Source organism: Dermacentor andersoni, chromosome 5 (genome assembly GCF_023375885.2).
Source record: "Dermacentor andersoni chromosome 5, qqDerAnde1_hic_scaffold, whole genome shotgun sequence".
In the NCBI taxonomy this organism is placed as follows: domain Eukaryota; kingdom Metazoa; phylum Arthropoda; class Arachnida; order Ixodida; family Ixodidae; genus Dermacentor; species Dermacentor andersoni.
Window position 1 is genome coordinate 173,974,669 of NC_092818.1, and position 24,568 is coordinate 173,999,236.

The 24,568-nt window shown below is 44.0% G+C and overlaps 1 protein-coding gene and 1 pseudogene across 3 annotated transcripts in view; one reads left to right on the forward strand and one right to left on the reverse strand.

Moving 5' to 3' along the window:
- LOC126531630 (nephrin-like) overlaps positions 1-24,568 on the reverse strand; it is a 372,938-nt gene that overhangs the window by 182,842 nt on the left and 165,528 nt on the right. The gene's annotated exons all lie outside the window — the stretch shown is intronic.
- LOC126532545 (U2 spliceosomal RNA) lies at positions 7,226-7,346 on the forward strand (annotated as a pseudogene).

Sequence of the window (24,568 nt, forward strand, 5' to 3'; positions counted from 1 at the left end):
AGCCACATATCTTTAATCCCATGGGTTATGCTGCATTGACAATGGCAAACTTACGCTTTTGCCTATACTGATTTAAACAGGCTACCTGACTTTAAGTTACCTCTTGCAATGCCTCAATGACAAAGTGCCGTGGTCCTTGAATAAGAAATGTTATAGCATTGACCGCTATAAAACCTAAGTTAAAATAAAGAATTTAGGCAAGTCACACTCTGCTATCATTTGCAACGTATACCCTTGTTTGACAAAGTGTGTCATAACAAAAAGGCTTCTTCTTGGGCAAGTTGGTGCTTAGCTTTCCTAGGTATACTTCATTGTGGCGCGAAATACATTTCGTGAAAAGGGGACCGAAAAAAGAAGACAGTGAAGCGACAAAAGTGTTATAAAGCTTTGACGCCAAAGCGCCAAAGTGTCATAACAGTGTCCGTGTGAGCCTCGAGGAGCTAATCAAGGACATTGCTCACAACGATACATATGCTTCTATATCTACTCCGAAAATTTCTTAATTTGAAACGGAATCGGAGCGTGTCCGAGTGATTCGCCGTCAAGCTAAACAACATCGCACAATGTCATTTACAAAAAAAGAGGGAGACGTGATGTTGGCAGAAGGTCAGTCGTATCAACACAGCTTATTATCTAAAGCAGAAAGCTAGTTGCTTGAACGATATGAGACTTTGTTGCACATTGGAAAGCAACTCACGGTTTGCGAACACCTTCACAGCAACGCCTACACATTAAGTTGCTCGCGGTCTACGATGGTCATTGGAAGAATGACGTAGCTTAGGTTTGTCTGAGGGAAAGTTGCCATGCCACCATCTCCACCCCCACCGTGACATACACATGTGCACATATGGCATATATGGAAAATCTCTTTTTATTGAGGAATGATAACCAAACAAGTAATAAAAATAGAGCATCAAGTCAATATGGCCTGATGGCAATGTGTCAGGAAATATACATCTTTATCTGCATGTAGAAGAAAATGCCACATCGCCCATTAAGTGGCTTTAACGTAACGAGCCCACTTGTAGTAGTACATTCTTCTAAGAGGCAGGTCTATATATTAGCTATTTAGAGTGTAAATAATTATATAGCAGGAAAAGGGGTCGCAAGGCTAGATAATTAATTTGTTTAGTTCTTGAAGCGCTCGACAATCGGATTTGCTTTAAGGTAACATATTTAAGATTTCTTGATCTGGTCAGAAAGCTTCTCTTCACCAAAATGGTTCGAAATCGCGACAGCCTGCATGTTCTTCACCCGCCAGCAGGGGAAGCACATATGCCTTCTGGGCATGTCGCATAAACGATAACATACCTACGTGACAGCCCCGGAACAAGGGTGACATATCTGAGCAAGCAATCGTGAAATTGCAAAGCCACACACGACGTGAGCACCGAACCACAAAAAGGAAAGATTCGGATGACATCCCCCTGCTGTGTGTACGGGGATAACTAACATATAAATACCCATGGGAGCAGAGTAGGCCGTCTTCTGTCCCCGCACCCTCGAAGACTGGGAAAAGATCGCTGTGTCATCCGGCGCGGTTTGTTAAGGGGAGGGAGAGCCACCGTGGAGGTGAATGGAGAGAGGGCTCGCGTTCTCGGAAATGAGCTCTGTCAGAAACGTCGCGGCTGTCAGCTAGCTGGGCTTTTGGAATGACGTCTCGGAGAGCGAGCCTGCCCTCACGTATCTCGACTCGGGCTCAGCTGGGCACACAGAAGAATACGGATCTCCCTTCGTCCGAGCCTCTCCCATGAAGCGCCTCTCACTTACAAACCATTATTTATGTTCTTTTTTTTCTCGGTAACTCTTTTGACCCGCAGCCGCTGAAGTTGCCCGCCGGCGATGCAAGGCCTCCTTTAAAGAACAACGGCAGAACAAAGAGCGTCCATCCACTAGAGACTTCCTGAAGCTTTGATGTCGCATCCCTTGCACTCCGTCATGAGTTGTTCTTTTTTTTTTCTCATTGTCCTGGCGTAGTTACGGTGACAGTTCCCACGTGAGATGTATTTAATTTTTTATATCCATATGAAGAGGTTGTTGTTCTTGACTTAATCTGTCAAATCATAAAGAAAGTGCTCACTCTGCCTCGTCTGTAGTACAGCTTTGCTCCACCATTTGGGGAAAAAGAGAAGCTTGTTCGAGCTGCCATGGTCTTCTTGTCATCTCAATATCAAGCAATAGTACTAATGGCTATTGTTATTTGTTACGTAGTTACCCGAGTGTGGATTTTGAAGCGATGGCGTGCACGTAAGCTTTTATACGAAGGTGATACCTAACTGTGGACCGCTTATATTGCGTAAGCATCAGCAACTACACCACTCTAGTGTCATCCAAAATGTAAAGGTGGCTTCTAGCGAATTCTGGTACCTATATTTAAACTTTAGGCTTGACAACGCATTGCACAGACTGCCAGCCGTTTCTGTAGATAAGTGGAACTAAATAAAGCAGAAAATAATTTCTGGTTGGATTTGAAGATGCAGCAAAGATTAAAAGAGAAAAAATGTAGATATAACGCACTGGGGTAATTCGGTTAAGCGAAGCTTTCTTTTGTGTTTGCGAAGAACGCTGTTATTGATCAGGGACAATTTTCCAGTATACATAGAGAGCACACGACCAAGTTGGGACACATTTTAACCGGAGAACGTTTCGCTCAACATGAAGTTCTGGTGCTCCAACATGCGACGCCTACGGATGGCAACGAAGGAACGACGACGATGACGTGATGACGACTAGATGATGACAATCGCACGACGACACTAGAATGATGATGATGAAACAAGCGCGACGACTTCACGACGATAGTATGACGATGACAGCATGAGGACGATGGAATTACGACCACGGTATAGTGACGACGGCATAACGACAAATGTATGGCATCAACAGACAGATGACGATGGCAAATGACGACAAAAATACGACCATGGGATGACGACGGTGGAATGATGACAACTGAATGACGACAGCCCGATTGTGACTGCGTGATGGCGACTGAATGATGACAACGGAACCGCAACGAAGGTGTGATGACGATGAAGCGACGACGACAGAGTGAAGGCGATAGAACGACGACGACGGCACGACACTGGAGAAATGATCACAAAGAAATAAAGGGGATGGCATGAAGGAGACGGCGTGTTTGTCTTGGAGGATTTATCTACGTCGCGCCCGCCCGGGCCGCCTCGCTTAGCACTTCTACTGCGCCACTTTTCTCTATGCCCGGAATAGGCCAATTGTGCGAAAGCACCTTCGCATCCTCATCAGGATAATAATCATAATCATCATAATCATTCTATTTTATGTCCATGTCCACTGCAGGACGAAGGCCCCTCCCTGTAATCTCCAATTACCCCTGTCCTGCGCCAACCGATTCCCTCTAGCGCTGCGAATTTCCTAATTTCATCATCTCACCTAGTCTTCTGCTGTCCCCGACTACGCTTCCCTTCTCTTGGCGCCCATCCTGTAACTCTAATGTTACGCCGGTTATTTAATTTACACCTTAGATGACCTGCCCAGCTCCATTTCTTTCTATTGATGTCGATTAGAATATTGGCTATCCCTGTTTGCTCTCTGATCCACACAGCTCTCTTCCTACTCTTAACGTTACGCCTGACATTCTTCATTCCATCGGTCTTTGCGCGGTCCTTACCTTGTTTTCGAGATTCTCTGTCAGTCTCCAAGTTTCTGCCCCATATGTCAGCACTGGTAGAAAGCATTGATTGTACACTCTACTTTTTAATGACAATGGTAAGCTTCCAGCAGGGTCTGACGTTGTTAGCCGAAAGCGCTCCAACCCATTTTCATTCTTCTGTATATTTCATTCTCATAATAAGGGTCCGTTGTAAGTAATTCACCTAAGTAAACGTACTCCTTCACCGACTCCAGACGCTGACAGGCGATCCTGAACTCTTGTACCCTTACCCGGCTATTGATCATTATCTTTGTCTTCTTCATATTAATCTTGAACGCCACTCTTATACTCTCTATGTTTAGGTCCTCAATCATTTGTGGCAACTCGTCTTCAGTGTTGCTGAACAGGACAATGTCATCTGCAAATAGAAGCTTGCTGAGACATTCGCCATTGATCCTTACTCTAAGCCTCGCAGTTTAATAGCTTAATACTTCTTCCAAGCATGCATTGGAGAGCATTGGAGAGGTGGTGCCTCCTTGTCTGACCCCCTTCTTTATAGGAATCTTCCTACTTTTCTTTTTATTGAAGTGAATGTTAGGAGAGGTTGGCGCCTTTATGGTGGCACCGGCTACTCCTTGTCACTTGGCAAACGATACAAATTTTCGTACAAAGGGAGAATAGTGACACAAAATATAACACTCAGTAGAACACCGGATCAATAAAAAAATATACAGTCCAGCAGTACATGAGTCGCAAAGTTCTGTGCACTAGCTCAGTCCACGTACGCATATATAAAGTCAGATGTTTTGAACAGCCAAAACACACAACACATGTAATACACTGCAAGTACAGAACAGAATTATACATGTTGCGTAAAAGATGCGATCACGCCCTACCCCAATTATGAACCACGAACAACGTTTATGTAACTCATTAACGTACTCGGATCATCGGATACCTAATATTTTCCCAAAATGTTGGTCTCCTGTAAAAACTTTTTCAGAGCAAGAAGTGCTCTTTTTTGAAGGCCCGCAGTTGGCCATGGGCCAAGTATCTTTTTAAGAGTAAATGGTCTTCTGTCTAATATAAACAAATTAGCTTGCAGTACCGTTCTTCGTGTATCGTATTTCGTGCATTCGAGAAGAAGATGATGCACATCTTCGTCTGGATGACCACAAGAACACTGCGGACTAGAGATACGTTTTATCCTGTACAAGGAGTGTTTCGTAAATGCAGTACCAAGACGCAGCCGGTGTACCAATGTTTCAAATTTTCTGTTGTCTCTTAGAGTTTCCGGCATTGATAAGTTTATACATGGGTCTATAGAGTATAACTCCGAGTTTTTAGTTTGCTGGTCAAACCAGGTAGTTTTGCTGAGGCGACAAGAAATCTGTCTCAGGATCAGACGGACTTCACTCCGCAATAGGGGAAGATTGGTTGTCTCTGCATTATTGTGCGCTCGATTCGCAGCTGCATCCACTGCAGTATTACCAGGAATATTGCAGTGCCCAGGTATCCACTGAAATGCAATTACGTGGTTCATTGCGCTTGCTTTTGTAAGTTCTTTCAGCGTCTCATACAATAGCGAAGTGTTCAAAGAATTTTTCTTATTGCTCTGCAGTAATGTGAGAGCGGCTTGCGAATCGTTAAAGTTAACCCATTTTTGCGAATGTTTTTCTGAAGTTATGAAACGCAAAGCACACAGGATTGCAAATAGTTCTGCCATGGTGGAAGATGTCTCCCGGGATAATTTAAGAATGGAGAATTAAGTGGAGAACTAAGGTAGCTGTGGAATTGCTGTAGATACTTTCCAAGATATTTACGTAAGCGTCCTGCATTCTTTGATAATGGTATGCCTCTATGGCAGCTGGTATCTGGACTCAATAAAATGTATTTTCGTAATCTATGAAAGCCATACAGAGAGAAGCTGACTGTACTGTGCGAATTTCTCGATTACCTGATTTATGACTTGCATGTGATCCATTGTTTGTACACTTAGCGCGGGAAAGGTATTGAACACGCGCAAAAACAGTATGCAGTTACAAATATATCCGCTCAGATACCGACCATCCCAGCTACACTAGCAACTACAGTCACGCCAAATCCGAAAGGGTGGACAATGAAAGCTTCGCTTTAATATCTACAGGAGGTTGACAATAATAAAGTGAAATATAAAGCTCATGTAAGCATAAAACAGTTACTCTCTAAGTCTGCGCTAGCTATCTGCAGATACACCCACAAAAGAGGTGCCATTCCGCTACCCAAGCTCATCGCGCCACTTGAGACAGAGCGATATCGCCTTGCAGTCCCTTCAGTTAAGTCATATTGTGTTTTATTTTCCCTAGATTACTTTTCTTTTGCACAGGAAAGACGTGAGCGAGCGAGCATATTCCACAAACGTGTTTTGGCCAACTATGCGAAGACAGGGCAAACGGATTGCCACGTCATTTTCTTTCTTTTTTAGTTTTCCCAAAAAGACAATCGGTCATCTTTTCCCGCGACAGAAATGGAATGGGCATTGGTTGAAACGTGCTCGACGGTTGGTCGGACGTCTGTGGCTAACACAGTGCAGTGGTGCTAGAAACCTTCTGAAAAAGAAATCGTGACGGGCATTTGCGATTTGTAACACCATTGCAATGCGATGCGGCTACGACATGATCGTACAGTGGTGGAAAGACCGAACAAAATAAAAGAGAAAGCAGCAAAGATCTAGGCTGCATCACCTAAGTGCATTGCGCTTTGACATCTTCCAGTGGTGCGTCAAGAGAATTTTTTTTTTCCAAAAACGGTAGCAGTTCCAGAAGAGACTGATAAGCCGCTGCTAATAGTGTGGAAAATCCTTGCCGTATGGTGTTTCCCCTGGTTTTTGTCATCCGTGAAGTGCCTGGTAACGAAGAACATGACGCCATTGGCAACAAACCCTTTTGAGTTCAAAAATCAGAACTCTACCTTCTGGACTGGAAAGTTGATTTTCTTTTTTTATTGAGAGGATTGCGGAAGAAAAAAAATTAGATATTGCCAATGGTTAGATATCGGTGATGGATACTCCTTTTTTTACACAACACAATACCAATAAAATAAAATGGTATGATCACATGAAAAGAAACGTCGCAAGTTAAAAAAAAACAAGCACGAAAAGAGAGAATAAGAACGACATCGCGCAATATTGTCCGAGAAACGCAAGAACTTGCAGATGCAAGAATTCGTGGGGCCGCAACATTCGTGCGAAGCCGGAATACCAGCGAAACCGTTTAGGCTGGATACATGGGCTGCATACATTATGAAATCATGCATTTTTTTTTTCATACGACACCACACTACGCCGACACAAGCGCCGCCACCATCACCGCAGCACCTGCCACGCATCTGCCGCAAGCGCTGCTGCAACCGCGCCGGCACCTCCGACGCCCGTGACGTTATAACCACAGAAGACCAAGGCATGTGCACAGGCACCATTGCCACACTGTTTCCCCATCTCGTTGTTCGTCAAACAGGATTTAAAGGAAATGAAGCGCACGAAGGCCAACTCGCTACACTAAGTGCCCTTTCTTATAATATATATACTGTTTCTCTTACAACGCCGAATTTATGTAGTTCTTTTTAAAGCCAAGATATTAAACTCATTTTTGAAAGTTGGCGGAGTGCTTGAAGGCTGCTTCACCTCCACCTCGGGTCATCCCGGTATTGCGCTATTTCCGGGATCGGTCCACGTATTCCTGTCCGTGCGCCGAAGGCATGCGGGGGTTGAATACAGGGGCTAGAGGTAAACAGCTTCGCTGTAAAAGTAAGATGGAGCTACACCACACACTTTACTGAGCCCTGAATAGCTGAGCAGGCATGTAATACCACAATGCCGTCCAAGACGTACGGGCTAATAGATGGGGAAACTGCTCAGATTAGATAATAGGCGCTCGGACACAATATAGGCAATAGTTGGCTGCATTGCACAAGGCGCACGTAGTTTATAATGAAACACATGCTACACAACACGCGCACATTGTACAAATGGAATGGATGCTGTTAATGTTTGTTTAATTACATTTGTGTCCTACTTGTTCACTGCATTTTGCTCCTACTAAGGTCAACAGCACTCGCCCCGAGTGCTGCCATACTTTCTCCAAATGCGCTCTCACGAAGAAAACAACGATGTTTTATTTTATTTTCAAAGAAGCGTGCTTATTACTTGCCCCAGTCTTGAGAAAACTTCTAGACCGTCCCAGAAAAATTTTCTTTAAGTGCTTAGCGTCCATAGGGCCATAAATCTTGAATGCGTACACCAAGAGATAGAAATCAAACTAGCGCATAAAACTTGCGAGCTCGTGACGAAAACTTATATTGACCCGCAGATCAACGAAACTTTCGAGCTACTTCATTCTTGACTTACATTTTCTCGTTAGCGAGCAACAGAACTCGCGCGGCAAGCGCAGCGTAGCTAAGACTGTGCCATGATTGAGAGTGGTCCCGGGGGCGCCAAACTTAGTTTACAAGGATATGAATTCACAAGGAAACAGTGTATTAGGTCTAGTTAGGGCGTTAAGAAGCAGGATGATTCTTTATCTTTTAATGATAAGTGGTGGAGGTCTTCGTTTAGAAGCGGTTCTTGTTTTATAGCGGCAAGAAAACTTACGTGAGACTGTATATGCAGAAACTTCTGCCCTACTGCACCCCGCCCCCCCCTCCGCCTTTCCAAGCCCGCCTCCACGTCGTTTTTTTCATCTGCCGTATTAATTTTTATTCTTCGTATGCGCCTCTGCGAGTAAAACTACCGGAGAAGAATTCCTTGCAGGTTCGTGTGAGTGATAGACTGCTGGCTCCTAGACGCTCCTAGTCGTTCAGAAAGGGAATTGGTTCTGCTTTGTGTGTTACTGTATGGCGTGGGCGTGTGAGTGAGTGAGGGTACAAGGGAGAGGTTGCTTGCAGGCAATTTTACAGCCAACATGTAAGGCATCGAGGGCTCTTTTACGACTGGCGCGGCTCAGCCGCTGATCACCTGATATTCTTTATGTCAGCCTCACACAGGAAAGTTGACTGCGAGGGTTTCGTAACATGGACGAAATGCTGCGAGGATAGCAAGCGTCTTGATCTCCGCAGGGGAGGTCTACAACTGTACTTGAAAATTCAAGTTTACTAGCTTGAGCGAATAAATTTTTATTGACCACGGCAGAAGTGAAGCACGGTCATTATGCCAGGCTCTGAGCATCACCAGTTGAGATTAAACTGAACCAAGTTGGATTAATGGCTAGCCTTAAACTAAATGTAAATCATAGTTACGTTTTCAAATGTACGTTTCAAGTTCTTTGAAATGTTTAGGGAGCCACAGAAGGTACATTTAGAAGCACTAATTTATTCTGACTGATTTTGCTCCTACAGCAGTTATTGTGTCAATTCGGTGTGTTTGATGTGCTATTAAAAAGGTTCGCCAATTTGGGTTCCTTATATTAAATTATGTTCTCTAGTTTTAAGTGCCAAAACCACAATGTGATTATGAGATGCATAATTGGTGGTAGCTTATAAGAGACAATAATAAATAAAATCTGCAATCATGAATAATTACTGTTAGACTACAGACATCGCTACAGTAGACAGCTGAAGTGGATTATCTTCCCAAGACAAAGTGTAGTCGATGGTGCTTCATAGTTACAGAACGCCGCGTCTCTGCGCATGACTTCTTGCGCATACACACAATATGATAAAACGAAAATGATGAAAAGGTGTATTCGTGACCCGCACATTCGTAAAGTTAGTGCTATTAAACTGAAACCGGTGCCAATCAAGCAGAAACCGTTCGCTCCGTATAAATAAGTTGAAAATTATATATACGCAATTTCCCGAGTAAAACGTTGTAAAGATATACTGAACTATTATTTCTGATTTCTGGTAACGTACCCCGCTAATTATTCTCCTATAGTGGTTGCTGTGTTCATTCTGTGCTGTCGATCTGTTATTGAAAAAAGAAAAAAAAATAGAAAAAAGTTATCAATTGCGGCTATTTATATTAAAATTGAATTCTGTGGCTTCACGTGATGGAATCACAATCTGATCTTGATACACACCGTAGCGAGTGCACTTCGGAATAATATCGACCACCTGGGGTTCTTTAGCGTGAATCCGAGTGTATGTACGACACACGAGCGTTTCTTTGCATTCCACCTTCATGGTAATACGGTCGCCTGGGCCAGGCTTGAATCCGAGACATTGAGCCCCGCCTCGCAACGCCATAGGCACTGGGCTAACGGGGCGGGGTTTTATTGATGTTGCACACGTAGCAGTTTAAGCGATTTGCACAATTATTAAAACTTATTAGCGCCGCCTTGCCAATGTGCCAAATGCACTGTTTGTCACCAGAAAGGTGGGCCGTCCTCATTAGGACAATGACCCTTTAACCTCTTCCCTGCGATGTACGCGGTAAGATGTTGTTTTAAAGGTAACATCAATAAACTCTGAACTGCAAATCAAGCATGCCGTGACTAAGCATTTTCTTTTTTTTTACTGCGTAGGAAAGACACAGCACTGGTGCAGGCAATAACGGCTGCCTATTGAAATGAAATATACTGACAGGTGACGACGCATCAGCTTGCCCCTTTCGAATAGCCCCGGTGCTCTGGGACGCATAAAAATAGGCAACGCGCTAATAATCTTTACCAGCTCTATCGCGTTTTTTATCAGCAAAGTCCATTAATCTATCTCCGTATAATCAGTGCAAATGATGCCACGTCAGACGAACGCGTAGCTAAAACTCGGGAGGTGGCATGCGTGACTCACTTGAACCGATACAAAAAAAAAAAAAGAAGACTGCTTGGATTCTGCGGCGTCACATTTTGGATGTGTTTAACAATAAAGATGATTGAGGAGGTGGCCCTTTGTGAAAACTATGTAAATGTACAAGAATAGTAACTGTAGTCTTCTTTCGAACGCATCTCAGATACACGAAAATTTGGTAAACACTAGCCTTCCACCGAGACACAAAGTTGCTAAAAAATGCCGTGTATGTCACCTTTTCGTTTTATATTGTTACATGAGTGACGAATTTGAGATTTTGGGACAGCCGGCTCTAACGTAGCTTACCTTCCCATGTTCCTACGTTTAAAATTTAAAGAATTAACTCAGTACCGGCGTTATCCTTTAGTGCGTCAACATCAGAGGAATGAATTTCAGCCTTTCTTAGAACTAGTACCTGATAATAAAATCAGGACCATCCCACCATGACTTAGACAATATCCCTACGTCATTCCTTAAGCTCGACACCAACTGATAAAAGAACGTAACTCCGAGGCCTAGGGATTGCGCCAGGTTCTTGACAAAGTGGCCCGAAGTACAGTGTGTGGGCCGTGTGTTCCGCAAAGCCAGTCGTACGGGCGGCTCATTGCCTAGTCAGCATGTTCCGCAAGATTTCCCATAATGCGCCTCTTTCACTGTTTCGGCACTTCACGCGGCGCGCGTTTTCTTTTCCAAGCCATGAAGGATGCAGCTTGCAAATTACAAATAAAATCGATACGCTTGCCGTTCAAACAGAAAGCGGGAAATTTTATGCTAAAAAATATCGCAGTTATGCTGATTTCTCTGGCCCAAAAGTCTAGCCATCTACGCAACAAACACGTGCTCAGTAATGTAACTGGCCTGGCCTTCGAAAAAAGAAAGTCTAAACCAAGGAACGACATACACTGAGCACGCCGCCTTTGATGCAAAGGAGCAGCCGGAGTGATTCAAAGAAAGTAGCGACTTTGACTACAAGCGCAAAACAGTACTATCTGCACGACATTCAACTCGCACAAGCTGCAAAACATCACTCCTGCCAAGCAGTATTTTCTGCATGTGCTCATGCTGGTATGAAGTACTTTTCGCGGCAAGTCCTGACCACGGTCGCTAAAACACTTCTAGGCTTTCTATTTTCTTTCTTCTTCTTTTTCTTCTCCTCCTTTTCTTTCTTCTTTTTTTTTTTTTTTTTTTTTTTACTGCGGCTTGGCTTGTCCAAAGTGCGCAAGTTATGGCAGTATAAGAATATCTGAAAGCAAGGCAGTCATAAAAACTGCAACTTTAGGTACACGTAAGCCGCAAAACGGACATTGGGTTAGGTGGGCTTTCAAATTAGATTAGCGCGCTTGTTCCACCTGCTGTCGCTTCACCTGGATTTTTTCTTTTGTTCCCCGCGAAGTGCCTTTCGTACGCCGTACCTGGCCCGTACTCTACCTTTTTTCTGTCGGAGAATAGGCCAGTGACAAGTGTGACACAATCATACAGGAATTTTGGAATGTAGTAGGTTTCAGTGAACACCTTACCAAGTTGCTAGCAAGTCTCAACCGTTACGGCACCAGTTTAGACTACAGAGTACTCGGGTTGAAAACTAAGGACGTAGAATAGCGGGTTGTTGTAGTCACTCGTTCATCGTTGATTGATTAGTGGAGTTTTTTTGGCGCGAAAGCCAGGGATGGTCAAAGAACGCCAAACAATGGTATGATGTAGTCGATGGTATGGTCAATGACAAAGCGTATGTTACATGACTATATAGTGGCCTGAAAAACATTCGCTGCAAAGTGCGTAAAATATATATGTATTAAAAATATGATAATGGTACGTAGAATTCAGAATGAAGTGTTAAATAAATATAAAATATATGCTACGAAGTGGTCACATACAAAAAAAGTTTGCTGTCAGTAGCAGTAGTGCCTCATCAGAATCCTTCGAAAGCAGGGACATAGACGCATTTGCTATAAAAAATACATTACCATCGCAACATCGACCTCTCAAGAGACGTCCATGTCCTGAATTTTGGGGGCTAATAACATGTAGTAAGCGGATTTCATTGAACAAGATTTTAACTTAATTTTGTGCTAAATAACGGGTCGTCACCGAGAAACATTGCTGGATGAAGGAAAATATGTTGTCTGTAAGATAAATGTAAGTGGTTTCTTTTTCTTTCTGTGTCTGCTTCCCGAAACCCTAATATGACGCGGATGACAGTCAACCTCTCCCTAGTCACTCATTTTTGAAAAGGTGCCCCCCCCCCCCCCCCCCCCCCCCCAGTACTGTTCGCGGTTCACTATGTCTCCGTTTCGATACTGCAGACCACTGGCTATCCTATAAACAGGCTTCACAGGGGTATCAGCGTAAGGTAATGCAGTCGCCGAGACCAGTGAGAGACGCGCAGGAACAGGACCTCTGTTTTCTTCATTACTCACCATCTCACACGGAGCAGCATGCCACGCGTATCGTTAGGCTAAGCCCTTCAGGCCTCATTGAACGTTCTATTTTTTTGTTTATAGGAGGGGGACAATGAGCTAATAGTTATCGTGAACGATTATTAACATAGGCGTCCACAAATCCCCTGAGCTTTGCAAATAAAGGAGAAAACACGAAGAGCACCTTGTTGACTCTCTCCCTGGTTAAGTGGACGTGTTTTAAGAGGACCCAGAGTTCTACAGAAGTGCTGCTTGCTGGACCAGTTGGTTCATACTGAAACTTGAGAAAAACAGTGAAACAATTAAGACCCAAACCCGACAGAAAAAATTAAATTAAATTATGGGGTTTTACGTGCCAAAACCACTTTCTGATTATGAGGCACGCCGTAGTGGAGGACACCGGAAATTTCGACCACCTGGGGTTCTTTAACGTGCACCTAAATCTAAGTACAAGGGTGTTTTCGCATTTCGCCCCCATCGAAATGCGGCCGCCGTGGCCGGGATAACCCGACAGAAAAAGGACACACCAACAACGCTGGACTAAGCGCGTTGTTGAGAGTTGTTGGCGCCTTTTCTTTCTGTTGTGTTTGCTTCTCAATTTTTTCGCTGGTTTTCTCAAGTGTCAGGCCCAGAATTCCACTGAGAAAGTTCAGATGCGAGAACCACGACGCTACATTCGTTTCTTCCTCAAAAACAAAAAAAAGAAGAAATAAAATTCGATCACACACAATACGCCAAGATATCACGAACATCCACAAAACCTCAGCCCACCATGAAGTGCCACCGCTTTCCCTTGCAGAGCAGCAGGACATAAGCAACGCTTACATGAGCCCGGCAAAAGCGGATCGGGTTGGCTTATCTCTCCAAAGAACAGTCGTCAGGATGATGTAAGCGCCTGCAGGTCGGACGGAGCGAGCGTCGAGGCGAATTTGGTCTACCCGCATGCAAGCGATAGTTTGACTTCTGCAGCCCGCTTAACAATATTCATGTAAATGTGGCCTGGTCGTGCTCAATCAGCTCCACTACTGACTCGACCCGAGGAGGAGGAATAAACTTTTATTGTAGAACCAGCACTTTATGATGGCCGGGCCTAAGCCTCCCACGAAGGGACGTCGAGGGCTTGCCTCGCCGCCGCCTCGCGGGCGTGCTGGGTCGCCCAGGTTTGGTCGTCGAGGGCGGAGCTCCGCAGAGCCTCATGCAACCTCGGCGAGAGAGTCGTGGTGTTAGTCTGTGTGTACTGTGCTGGGCACTCCCATAGCATATGCGGAAGCGTAGCCGGGTGAATTCCACAGCACCGGCAGTTGGGGGTAGTGTAGACGTCTGGAAATATAAGGTGGAGGCGGGCGGGGGAAGGGTACGACGTGTCGATTGTTAAATAGAGAGCTCTGAATCATAGCTCATGACCTGTTACATTTATCACGAAATTCACCTAACCACTCATTTCTCTCTCAGAGCGATGTCGATTACACTCTAGATAATATTAACAGCTTATTCACCCACATGCGCTGAAACTCAATAAACTCAATATATTACTTATCAGCGAATGAATGTATAACTGAGCATATCACTCATGAAAATCGCTTTAAAATTACACATATTTCAGAACTCATAGAATTACTCCCGTGGCTTTTCTTTCTCCAATAAAGTTTGTATTGCATTGAATGCAAATGGAATTTTCAAACCACAGTTACCGCCAGTGTACAACATATAAGAATGTAGCCTATGTACACAAAATTTGAAGCACATACATTACGGCGACATATTGCAAATAGAATGAAGAGACAATCTGAACATATCTAGATGGAACCGAACGTTACTTAGCGCCCCAGTTATATGACCTCCAAGCATATTTATTTTGAAGTCAATTGTCAGAAGAAAACTGATCTATTCGGGATTGTGAAAGCCAAAGAATAAAAGGACGCCAACCAGAAACATAAATGAATAAAAGCAAGACGTTTCAGCTCCCTTACGGGAGAATTGTTCACAATCTTCCAACAAGACTTATGTATGCAAGGCGGAATTTCTTGTTTTCATTGCATTTTGTTAGTGCTCGTCGTCCGCCTTTACTTCGGTCTATAATCTTTTTAAGTGCCAAACGCAGTTAGAACAAGGCTGTGGTCGCACTAACGAGCAACGGGCTCAAATGTCTTCATTCGCTTCCTGTCAGTTTTTTTTTTTATTGAAATGAATATTAGGAGAGATTGGCGCCTTTATGGTGGCACCGGCTACTCCTTGTCACTTGGCAAAGGAACCAAATTTGCGTAGAAAGGGAGAATAGCGACACGAAATATGGCACTCAGTAGAACACTGGATGAATAAAAAATATACAGACCAACAGTACATGAGTCGCAAAGTTCTGTGCATTAGTTCAGTTCACATACGCTTATATAAAGTCAGATGTTTTGAACAGCCAAAACACACAACACATGCAACGCACTGCAAGTACAGAACAGAATTATACATATTGCGTAAAAGTTGCGATCGCCACATAAACCAATTATGAACCACGAACAACGTTTGTGTTACTCATTTAGCGTATTCGGATCATCTGACACCTAATATTTTCCCAAAATGTTGGTGTCCTCTAAGAACTCTTTCAGAGCAAGAAACGCTCTTTTTTGAAGGCCCGCAGTTGGCCATGGGCCAAGTATCTTTTTTAGAGTGAATGGTCTTCTGTCTAATATAAACAAATTAGCTTTCAGTACCGTTCTTTGTGTATCGTATTTTGTACACCCGAGAAGATGATGATGCACATCTTCGTCTGGATGGCCACAAGAACACTGCGGACTAGAGACACGTTTTATCCTGTACAAGAAGTGTTTCGTAAATGCAGTACCAAGACGCAGGCGGTGTACCAATGTTTCAAATTTTCTGTTGTCTCTTAGATTTTCCGGCATTGATAAGTTTATACGTGGGTCTATAAAGTATAACTCCGAGTTTTTAGTTTGCTGATCAAACCAGGTACTTTTGCTGAGGCGACAAGAAAGCTATCTCAGGAGCAGACGGACTTCACTATGCAATAGAGGAAGATTGGTTGTCTCCACGTTATTGTGCGCCCGATTCGCAGCTGCGCCCGCTGCAGTATTACCAGGAATATTGCAGTGCCCAGGTATCCACTGGAATGCAATTACGTGGTTCATTTCGCTTGCTTTTGTAAGTTCTTTGAGTGTCTCATACGATAGCAAAGTGTTCAAAGAATTTTTCTTATTGCTCTGTAGTAATGTGAGAGCGGCTTGCGAATCGCTAAAGATAACCCATTTTTGCGAATGTTTTTCTGATGTTATGAAACGCAAAGCACACAGGATTGCAAAGAGTTCTGCCACGGTGGAAGATGTCTCTCGGGATAATTTGAATGTTTGCTCTAGCGCTAAATGTGGAATGACGAATGCTGAAGTCGAGGAATGCTTATGACACGAACCATCTGTATAAACGTGGATGTACTGGGGATATAAGGAGTAAATTTGGAAGAGTGCCAGTTGTTGTGCGGCTACTATGAACATGTCTCTCTAAGATATAATCCCGTCAACCAATATTTCTATTTTTAGGACATGTTAATATCCAGGGAGGGTAACAAACATCCACTTTCCATAATTCAAATCTTCGTAAGAATGCTTTATGTTCTCGAACAACATCGTGAATTTCGCTTTTGTTTCTTTCGGTAAGCGCCAGGTTTAATGGATGCTTCTCGTTTTGGGTTAAGATGCGATAAATATGTCGGCATGTTTCAACCGTTCGTATTACTGGAAATGGTGGGTGACGAGCTTCTGCAATTACTAAAGAACTCGAGGTAGCCTGCGGAACCCCAAGACACACTCGCAGCCCTCTTGCCAGTAAACGTTGAAGACGTTTCTCAGAAGTTTGCGACAAACCATGGAGAATAGGTGCCGAGTAAGCAATTCTTTGTACTATGAGTGCGTTATGAACCTTTTGTAGTGAAGAGACTGATCCGCCCCACGTTGTGCCAGCGAGTCGCTGAAGTACGTTTATTACTGCATTGGTCTGCTTTTCAGTTGCGCGGATGTGTGAAGCCTATGTTAGCTGGCGGTCAAGAATAACTCCAAGAAATTTATGCTCTTTCACAAACATCAAAGTTTGCCCATTAAGCGTAAGTTGGAAATTATTCAGCTGTCGTCTAGTGAAAGGAAGTACGGGTGTCTTTGCGTATGAAAGACTCATGCCTCTTTCTTTTAAAAATGTGTCGATACTATCAAGAACCCCCTCGTGTAGCATTCTTTGAATGTCTTGTATATGAGATGCAGAGGCCCATATGCAGATGTCATCTGCGTACAGCGAATACTCTAGACAAGACGGGAGTTTTAGTGGCAAGGCTGCCATGACACAGTTGAATAAAAACGGACTGAGAACACTGCCCTACGGAACGCCCTGCGTGATGCTGTGATAATTACTCCCTCCTTCGATTGTTTCCATAAATATTTTTCTGTCTTTCAAGAAATTTGATACCCATCGCAGTGCTCGACCGTCTAGGCCAAGCTCTAACATGCCAGCAAGGATGTGTATGTGACTTACAGTGTCGAATGCTCTTTGAATGTCTAAAAATACTGCTACTGTCACATTTCCGCAACTACGTTCATGTTCGACGCATGTGGCAATGTCTAATACTGAATCCATTGTACCCCTATTTTTTCGAAAACCGGTCTTGTAATTGGAAAACACATTTGCGTGTTCACACCACCACTGCAGTCGGTGGTCTATCATCTTCTCCATTAGTTTGGAAAAACAGGTTGTGAGACTGACGGGTCGGTAGGAGTCAAGACAAAGGGGAGTCTTTCCTGGTTTTAGTACTGGAATTACCCGGGCTAATTTCCATGAATCTGGAAGAGTCTCTCTTATCCAGATATCATTAAATATCTACAAAAGTGCCATTCTTCCTACTGGACCTGCCAGTCATTGTTTTCTCTTTTTTTTTTCAAAAAAGGCTTTAGCATATAGGGTACATCATGGTAAAGCAACGCATAGGCTCCAAAGCAGCACTATATCTATATGTATGTTCATCGTAATTCCAGCCATCTGTGAGAGCTTCAACAAGGTTCAACCTTACAGCATATTATCTAACATAACCAAATTTTGCCTAATTATCGCGATAAGCCTTTTCCGACACGTGTACTTCGTACAGCGGCTCTGTCTAAGCTATTTGCAGCTCGCATCAGGGATTCTCGGAGTTTCAAGCCGGACGAAAATGCCGGTTTCCCTTCAGAAGCGCCTGAAAGCTGAAATCCAGAGATTGACCCAACCCGCATCTAGACGCTTAAGGGGAGGCCCAGATTCCTTGCGATACTCATTAAAGCAAATACTTCAACGGACATGCTACGTTGCTCTAAAGTGATATCATTAAGCATAACGAAAGCCGTGCATAGGGGTTTAAAACAAGATGAGATTGTACGCGATACCGGAGGATCTATGGATCAAATTTACTTGACCTAAGCAATCAGAAGTTTTGTTGCATCGAAGACTGAGTAGGGAAATAATGGGTTTTGGCGACTCTGTCTAAACCTACTTTTGCAGATATTACCGGCAATCGGAACACCCGAATGTCACTTTTTTTATGGGCTAGGCACTGGGATCTCAGCAAATACGAAAGCTAGTAGAGTATGAACCGGCTACGCATCAAAAGTCAAACATGAACCTAACTCAGTGCGCAGAACTAAAGGATCCCGAATAGAAGAATCTAGTAGCAATGCCTTTCGTCGATCATTGCAGGACAGATGTAATGAAACTGGCTTCGGTATTTTTAATTGCATTGAAACATATCCCGACTGTCTCAGGACATACTGTGGCACGAAACGACTGTGCCTAATGTAAATTTTACTTTGTTGAAATCCTGACTGCAAACGACATGCTCTGAGAGGTACAAATGTGTTGAAGAAATAGCGTAACAAAGTTCGTCAAAATTACTCTTCGCTCTTAGACCTTCAGTTCTGATTATGAAAGCTTAAAATATAACTGCTTTGCTTTCGTCTTCATAGCCTTCGGCATTAATGTCTAAGTAACAAATCATCTTGGTACATACAGTCTTGAAACGCTATATACACAAGCACAGTACATTGAGAAGTCAGGAAGTTAGCAAATTCTCCAACTGAAAGCTTTTTCTTATTATTCATTCTTCTAATAAGGAGAAAGAGCATGCAGAACTACACAATAAAAGCGAAGGCGGTGAAGTGCCTAGAATGAATATCCCTCTTTTAAAAAAAGCAAACTCCATTCAATGGCAGAATAGCACCAAAGCGAAGCTGTCTTCAGGAAATTGGCTTTTTCAAAGCATGAAGAATGGTTCCCGCTGATTTCGTCCACAGGAAAATGTACCTATCAGCGGTGATGAAGTTAAAACGCATGCTTCAAGGTTCGTTTTGTTGCACGTTTATTCTTAGGAAAGTGAAACTCCTCCTGCTGATCTGGCATTAGGATGCATCACTTGCTGTCCTTCGATGTTCTCGCACGAGTATCGACGATAGAATTACGGTCTCATCTAGACTTACGCTGGCACCCAGGCCACGTTTCCTCGGTTCGATCGAGAAGTGGTGCTTACTAAAATTCATTACTTTTTGAACCAATTTGCGAGAGTTCTTTAAACTTTGACTGATTAGTAGCGTACTTGAAGCACACAGAGACTCACACACACCAAAAAAGAAAGAAAGTACAAGCACGGAATGCTTAAATTGCGAGTTTGTCACAATCAGTCGCAGATTTTTCTGAGAATGACGGTTCATTTTCTTGAGGACCGTTAATCTTCGTGACATTTTAATGCAGGAAGAATGATATTTGGCCCTTTATTCTTTATCCAAGCTCGACCTTCAGATGTACATTCACCCGTATGGGTACCCGCTTGTACAGGTTTCTCGGAAAGTAGGAGCATCAGTGGTGTAAGCACCAGCTTTTCGTTATTTTGCAGAGCAACCCATTTTACTTGAGGACTGCTTTCAAGAATTAAGTAATTAGAGTTTTGCTACTCCTTAAACAGAGAAAACATAAACAGGCAAAATAAATTACCCAAGGTAAAAGAGTTTTTGCTTTATTATTGGCAACACGTCTTTGGCATCCATGGGGTAGGATATTTTGTTTTCGTCATGAGACGAAAACAACGTGGAACACGTCCAGCGGGCTCGTTCTGAGAACTTAGGTTCACTGTATCAGAGTCGACGTTTTCTGAGAGTAAATTCTAAAGATAGTAATTTCTTGTGATGTCATTGACGTAATTAACAAGAACGATGGAGGCTTGCCTTTGACGCATTTCATCGACAGGCCAGAATTTGGAGGTAAACTTTTACAGTTGAAGAATGTGGATTAATCAACGCTGAAGTTTCACAAGCTGCCATCGCTATTATGCAACACTCCTGTGCCCCCCAAAAAATCAATCTATTACCCCTTCCCCCAGTGCAAGGTAGCAAACTGGACGTGCGTGTGGTTAATCTTCTGACCTTTTCTTCTCTCTCTCTCTCTCTGTCTGCGTGTAAAGAACGGCCAAAGCGGATAAAACGAGTTTTATGCCGATGTGGCAGAGGTTGAGCACAAAAAAATATCGCGCTTTCTTCTCTCGGATTTATTAGGGAATTTCAGCTTTTGAAGTTGAACCAAATCATGTTGTCGACAATGTCTGAAATTCTTCGGAAAACTTGCTGCCAATAGAGCATTCAAATTCCAGCCTCAATATTCTATCATTTTTATTTTTCGCTTTTTTACAAAAAGTGTGTCTGTAACCACCGTGACCGCGAGAACAGGTAACGGCCAGAAGAGAACATTTTTGTTGTCGCGCAAGGTTGGGGAACGGAAGAGGAGCGTGGGCAGCAGCTGTAAAGGTAGTGTGTGTAGTGACATTGTAGGAGAAGGAGAAAAGACAAGTAAGGTAACCATAAATATCTGCATCTAAAGAGACACTTATAAATTTATAATTAACTATCCTTTGTATAGAAACGCCTTGACAGTTACCCAAGAAATTTGAAACAAATAGCACCAACATGGTTAGAATTCCTGTCACATCTTCTTAAAAGACGACCTACAGCCTGCATGCGGACCACAGGAGCGAAATGGAGGAACGTGTGATAACATTCGGCTTAGCCGAGGCAAGTGCAGACGTGTGCTTCTATGCCTCGGGAACTGGAAGCTTGCTCCAACGCAACCATCACTTCATTTAGTCGGCAATAACGAGGTGTAGCGCGGGCCCACTCATTGGAGGACTAGTAGCAAGAGAAAAGAACCAACCAACTGCAAATGCATGCAATGAGTAAAGTACAAAAGCGGCGGCTCCAGCGACAGTGTTTACAAAGAGTTCGTAATTAGGTAAAAGTAAGTGCTGACTCCGCTTCACCATCGCTGAAAATAAGAGCGCCGCTCGCGGCAGCCAATCGGTGTAGGGCCTGCACTGGCGAATCGACTAAGCAGATTCCAACTTCCCCCTTTCTGGCAGACGCATGCTCTGGTGTGGTGTGCGTCTGAGCATAGCATAGCATGTCTGTGGGCCTCTCAACGCGCGTACGTCAACACGTGCGTGCGTGTGCGTGCGTGCGTTTGCGTGTCTATGCGTGTGCGTGTGCGTGTCCATTTGGGTAACCGGTGGGTAACAGGAGCCGTCCTCCCGCAGCCGAGGCGGACGCTAAGCCACGAGGTCACAGCTATATTTTATTGTTCTTGGGCTTCGCAGCTCCATTGCATGCGAAACACAATTGCTGCAACTATTAAGCGAGCACAAGAATCCGAGGACACCTAAGCACTTCGTATGAGTTGTGCATACGAAATCATTAATGTCCAGCTAGACCCCGCCGAGTGGTCCTTCGAGTTATGAACTCCTCGCGTGCAAGCGAGCGCGTCGAGACGCATGGCGTGTTTTCATTTGCCCTTTTCGAGGCGCAGTTAGAACGAGGGTGAGAGCCTACGCGGATAAGGAAAGCGCGGATAACACAGGCTTCCGAGAGCGAGGGTGATTTGGTGTCGCAGCAAGGCCCTCTCTCCTCATGCAATAATTGGGGCGCAACTGCCTCAGTAGGTGTTGCCTTTCGCCCGCTATGCTCCGTCTAGGCGCTCTATAAGTGGCGTCCCAGCCAACTGGAACTCCGTCGAGGCACGCTTGGGACGTGGAGACGCAGTCAATGGAAATTCATGTACAGTATCACTGCTACGGACGCCGGCCGTCTGATTTTTCGCTCAGTGAACCGTTTGACGGATTCGCATCAATAATTGCTGCAAAATATTAACTGGAATTTTAATACTCAACTTGTTGATGTCGTCTATCATTAAATACCTTTGTGTTTATGATTCCTTTATGTTTCATTGGTAAAAACAAACAGTGTTTATATAGGATATCAGTAATTTAGAAACTGTCTGCACCGAAATCTAGGGCCGAATTCATGAAGCTGCTCATTCGTATAAGTGCTGTTTGTCATTGGCCCGACACCCCCGCTAATATTAAACCCAAACATTACTATGGGCTGACATAGGCTCTTACGAGCACTTCCAGTGTAAGAACATTCATGTGAATACGGGCTCTTAGTTCCTGGAATTCGTCTTCTACAATACCTGCTCTACAAAGGAGTTGCACGGCACGCATGCGTGTAGCACACATTCAGGTGACGAAGGAAAGCATTCGACGAAATCAACATCAACGTGCATACGAAGTGCCGTTTCTTCCAAATATGTAAATCGCACGCACTGTACATTACATTTTCTTTCGCGTTTTACCCGGAGAATGCAATAGCAAGCAGAGAATTGCTTACATAATCGATCATCAATTCTGTTCTCTTTGAGACGTCCTAATTAATTTTGTCTTTCGTCGTTAACGGATAAAAGGAAACGAATTTCCGCATTTAATTGAAATAATGGTCACATTAAATAGTCTACAATTGAAGTAGTTTCTAAAGCTATGGCTGAAACGTAGACATACTTTTGTGGGATGCGGCGCGAAGAGGTAGCCGCCGTAGCCACGGTTTATTCAGGGCGGCCAGCCATGGTGCTGCTGGATCTCGAGAGTGACTGAGCTCAAGTCGACTGCGCTAGGGCGTTGGTGTTTCTGTTGTCGTTGCCCCAAAAGAACAGCAATTTTTATTCTCGCGCTACCTCCACGCGAGCCTATCTTCTTCGCCCGCTTTGAAGGTGATAGTCACGTCACTACAGTTTCTTTAAAACAAATAAAATATGATATGTATTAGCTACGAGGTTCAATAATTGTTTAAAAAATGTATGCGGGCAGTAACGTGGAATTCAAAAAAGCAAAACAATCGGTCAATTTTGTCACCTCGAGCTCAGGAAGCTGATCTGACCTCATCCTTCATAGCCCGTCCTAGGCTGGATTTCTGTTATAGACGTGTGATCTCTCTCTCTATTTATGTGTGTGTGTGTGTGTGTTGCACCCATGTGCATTGCACCTAATAGTATAATTACTTTATATCGCACACCAACACAATGTCAGGAAGTTTTCCCTCAAGAAGTGCCCATTGAGAATTATTTTTTTTAATTTATTTATTTATTTATTTCTCTTTTATTCGAGACAATTTCATAAAGATTGGCTCAGGAGGCACAGCAACAGAAGGAGTCTGGCGTCATACTTGGACGGCTGCATTATCAGGCTAAACCTCAATGTTCACAATTGTTCATGCCACGCATTTGGCAGATCGGGCCCACACGGCGACGTAACAACATCATTCGTTTGTGACGTTAATATCTTTTCGGGCGTTCCTTCGAAGCCAATCTGCCCCCTGCATCCGAGGCTGGTTCAGTAAGGCCATTCCGCCAGACTAGTGCGAAGTGCAAGTTATGAAAGTGCCTTCGCTTTTCATAAAGGAGTAAGGGAAACGTTCTGAAAAGTTTTATCATTTCGTGACAAGCTTTTGTCATCACAAGTCTCTGTCATGCGAAAGGCAGATGCGTGCGAGAGAGCGTTGCAGGCTCGCGTAGGAACCCGATCCTTCCACTGAGGCCGCCAATATCAGGCGGAAGATGGAATGCCCTCAGCGGCGGGCTCTTGACCTCGCGCCCCACTCGGGCGTCGAGGTGCTTCTCAGTTGGTGAGGTCGTGTGTGCCGACGCCAGGAATTTCGTAATAAGAGCCGCTAAGGCGCCCCGTTGATCGATGCTGCGGAGTTCAGACGGCAGGTATTGTACAAATTGAACAGCTCCCTCCATGTGTGCGCATGGTGTCAGCTAGCTCGGCTGCCGAAATCAGTATCGTTTTACGCATTCATCTACGCGCCGAGGCGAGATCAGATGCTCATTGACTAAGACGAGGGCTGGAAATAGTGCGCTCGAACCGAGTGTTCGGTGTCTGGCCATTAAAATGTTGTGAGGTGATTTTGTTCATATTAAGGTTGGTAAAGTGACTCGGGAGCAATAAATAAACAAATAAATAAATAAATAAATAAATAAATAAAATGACGGAAGGAGGGATATTTGACAATGGAAGTAAATACCTACGTCGGGGACGAGTTGTGAACCGATGCTGTGATGCTAATTTTCCGTCTCTGTCGTCACTTGATATGAATGTACGCGAGACACACGTGGATATTGGGGCGTGTAGTTGCACAGTGGCTCTGTGAAAAGTATGCTCTGAATATCGCTAAGAAAATTTGCAGGGCGCTTAACCTTCGCCTTTAAGAGTGGAACGCGATAGATTTCAAAGATTCCTGACTGCTTGTCACGCTTGCCGGCAAACGCAGCTTTCTTGCAGATGCACCAAGGCGAGCGCGATGGTGTTGTTGAAAGGAACCGAGTGGGCCGCGCCGCTCGAACAAGGGGTTTGTATTTCAGTTTCCGCGAAACA